This window comes from Cornus florida, unplaced genomic scaffold (genome assembly GCF_030987335.1).
Source record: "Cornus florida cultivar Cherokee Brave unplaced genomic scaffold, ASM3098733v1 CherokeeBrave_3.0.0_Hap2_Chr04, whole genome shotgun sequence".
Taxonomy (NCBI): Eukaryota; Viridiplantae; Streptophyta; class Magnoliopsida; order Cornales; family Cornaceae; genus Cornus; species Cornus florida.
Genome location: NW_026775574.1, coordinates 82,992,583 through 82,996,399, shown reverse-complemented (window position 1 = coordinate 82,996,399; position 3,817 = coordinate 82,992,583). Strand labels below are relative to the sequence as shown.

Here is a 3,817-nt window from a genome sequence, read left to right as displayed (position 1 = left end):
TTAGCATAGCCTAAAAAAAATTTTACTTCCAATTTTTTCTGGATAGTTAAGAATGGTTGGTGGTGGTGTTGGGATTTTAAAGTGATTTCAGAGTGCTAGCTATGTGACTCAAACCTAGTGATGATGCATAAGGAACATGCTTTAAAATTATATTGATAGCGAATGAATTACCAATTTTACTGGTAGTATGTAGGTCTACACAAATGTGATGATGGTTAAGTTTTTATAAATTCAATGCAGTAAAGTTAAAACAGTATTTTTTTTTGAATTAGTTACGGTGTAATCAAGGTTTCAATATTTGACTACTTCAAAATCGTTTTTTTGTTTGTAAATTTGTTAGTAACGAGCAGTTCCAAAAGGCGGCTATTTTGAAAAATGTATTTCATGACGAGAAAGGGAGTTGGCAGTTATTTCGTTATGTTTTAAGAAGGTAATCTTCACGATAATCAGAAAACATGGTATTATTAATTAAGAAATATTCAAATATATATATCTATACTATTATTATTAAATATTAAATGTGCAAAGTGTTTCAGTATTTCAGTATTTATTTATTAATTGATATAAATTCTATAACGCTCAAAATTACCTAATAAAATTAAAATTAATTCAAATTAACAAAATATAAAAAGAGTTTAATTCAAATTACAAAGTCCCACATTGGTTTTAAATAAAAAGGATTACATAAAAGCCTCTTATAAAACTATAGAGCTAAAGAAATAATAATCACACCTTCTCGGCCTTTTGGCTAAGATCAAGTGTAGTACTAAATATTTTTTGGTTGGCCTTTTGGCTAACCTTTCTTGGTCTTTTGGCTAAGATCAAGTGTAGTATTACTTTCTCGTGGCCTTTGTGCAAAGAGTTTCAGTATTTATTTATAAATTCTATAAAACTCAAAATTACCTAATAAAATTCAAATTAACAAAATATAAAAAGAGTTTAATTCACAATAAAAAGTTCTCATTAATTATTATATCCCACGATATAAATTCTATAAAACTCAAAATTACCTAATAAAATTAAAATTCAATCTATAATCAATTGTGCTTAACCAAATGGTCCATAAATTAACCTATTTATCTATTTATTATTATGAATTTTTTAATAAAAGAAAATCTAATTAGACAAGAATTATGAATATAAAAATATTTATTAAATGATATATAAAACAAAATAATTTTTCTAAAACTCTACCATAAATTAGCTTTTATGATGAGTTTTTTAGTAAAATTAAATCTTATTAGACAATGATATATTTAAAGAAAATAAAATAATTTCAATAAAACCCAATCACAAATTACCTATTTTATTTTCAGTAAAACTACATCACACTAGACAAAGATATATTTAAAGAGTTTCTGTAAAACTCTAACACAAATTACCTATTTGTCTATTTATTATGAGTTTTTTAATAAAAGAAAATCTAATTAGACAAGTATTGTTAATATAAAAAATTATTTATTAATTGTTATAAAAAGAGATTTTGAAGGAGTTTCTATAAAACTCTAATACAAATTACCTATTTATCTATTTATTATAAATTTTTTTAATAAAAGTAAATTTAATTAGACTAGAATTATTAAAATAAAAAATATTTATTAATTGAAAATTACCTAATAAAATCATGCAAAGTGTTTCAATATTTCAGTATTTATTTATTTATATAAAAAAATATTTATTAAATGATATAAAAATAATTTTTGTAAAAATAGTTTCTACAAAACTCTAAAAATTACCTAATAAAATCAATTACATTCTATATAAAACTCTAATTTTTAGTTCAATATAAAAATAATAGCTATTTTTTATGGATAATTATCACAATATAACCGGCCCGCCCAGTTATGATTATGTAATTATCAGAAAAGGACATATGTCATCATCCTATTAATCCAAGAAGCATATAAATAGAGGCATGGAGGACAGAGGAAGGGGTACAGAAATTGAGAATTCTAGAAATCCAGAATTCCAGAGTAAAATACAGAAACTCTTCCAAAGAGTTTCAGTATTTATTTATTTATATAAAAAAATATTTATTAATTGATATAATACTATTATTAGATATGCATAGAGTTTCAGTATTTAATTACAAATTACCTATTTATCTATTTATTATGAGTTTTTTTAATAAAAGTAAATTTAATTAGACAACAATTATTAAAATCAAAAATATTTATTAATTAAAAATTGCCTAATAAATTTATGCAAAGTGTTTTTGTATTTCAGTATTTATTTATTTATATAAAAAAATATTTATTAATTGATATAAAAATAGTTTTTGTAAAAATAATAATTTATCATGCTTTAGTTTCAGAAAATGATTGTTGTAGTGAAAAATAATCAAACAAAATAAGAGACCAAATAGCTGGTAGTCATTTGAGGCATTTATGTAGGACTCATTTGGTGTCCCTCCCTAATGCATTAAATGGCTACCTTCAGTATGCTTATTGGAATGACTGTGAGTCTGTGACTCTGAAAATAGCTTGATTCTTTTGTTTTAGTTCTGAAATATAGATAATTCTTGCTGCTTCACAAAAGTCAAGTGAATAAAAAAATAAAAAATAAACTTTAAGGATTTAAAATAAAAATAAAAAATCATTGAGGATTTTTTTTTTTTAAAAAAAAAAAAAAAAAACTTTAAGGATTTTAACAATGACAACTCATTATAAGATGACATAGAACCCTGCAATATTCATAACAACTTGAGCTCATAATTCATGGTGTTTTATTATTCAACAAGCTCTTAGACATTGATTTGTTTTGCAAATTTAGATATTTGGTAACTTTGAACACCAATAGCAATTGAGTATTGCTTGATTTATTTATTTATTCTTTTGTAACGAATAATTAATCGCCACAGTTCACGAACTGGTAGTTCACAATAAGGTGGCCCTGTGCATATCCTCTTCCATCTGTGTCTAGAAATCCATAATTCTAGAGTAAAATACGAAAACTCTACCAAAGAGTTTTAGTATTTCAGTATTTATTTATTTATATAAAAAAATATTTATTAATTGATATAAAAGAGCTTTTATCTCTATTATTATTAGATGTGCAAAAAGTTTTAGTATTTAAGTATTTATTTATTTATATAAAATATATATTTAAAACACTAAAATCTACATCATAAAATTTAAATTTATCTATTTATCTATTTATTATTATGAATTTTTTAATAAAAGAAAATCTAATTAGACAAGAATTACTAATATAAAAAATATTTATTAATTGATATATAAAACAAAATAATTTTTCTAAAGCTCAACCACAAATTAGCTTTCATTATGAATTTCTTAATAAAATTAAATCTAATTAGACAAGTGTAATATCCCTAATTTTAAAAGGATAATTTGGAAATTTTAATTGAGGATTATATAGTATTTTTACTGAATTATGTGTTTGGTTTCTTAATTGATTAAGTGAGTATTTATTTAAATTGTATTTGTTTTATTTATTTTAAATTAATGGTAATGGTTATTTTATTTAATTATTTGATTAATTGGTGATGTAAATAACGTGTTTTAGTTGATAGTTTATTTGATTTAATTGTGTTGATTGCGTATGTGCTGAGATGGAATAATTGGTTAAATTATGTGTGTGGTATATATTAGGGTTTTATTCTTTATATAATTTAGGGTCGCCGACTTGTAATTTAAAAAGGGTTTAGAATTAGGGTTTAGTGGAAGCTGTTATATATATTCTGTATTATCCAACTTAGGGTTTAGCCGTATATATATATATATGCTTGGTTTGTGTCAACGAGGGTTAGAAACCCTATTCACGTATTAGTGTCTTGAGAGAGAACAGAGAGAGAACA

General features: G+C 23.0%; 1 pseudogene; it reads left to right on the top strand.

Annotated features, from left to right (window-relative positions):
* The first annotated feature begins 728 nt into the window (after window positions 1–728).
* On the top strand, window positions 729–802 carry LOC132305591 (U2 spliceosomal RNA; annotated as a pseudogene).
* Window positions 803–3,817: the final 3,015 nt, after the last annotated feature.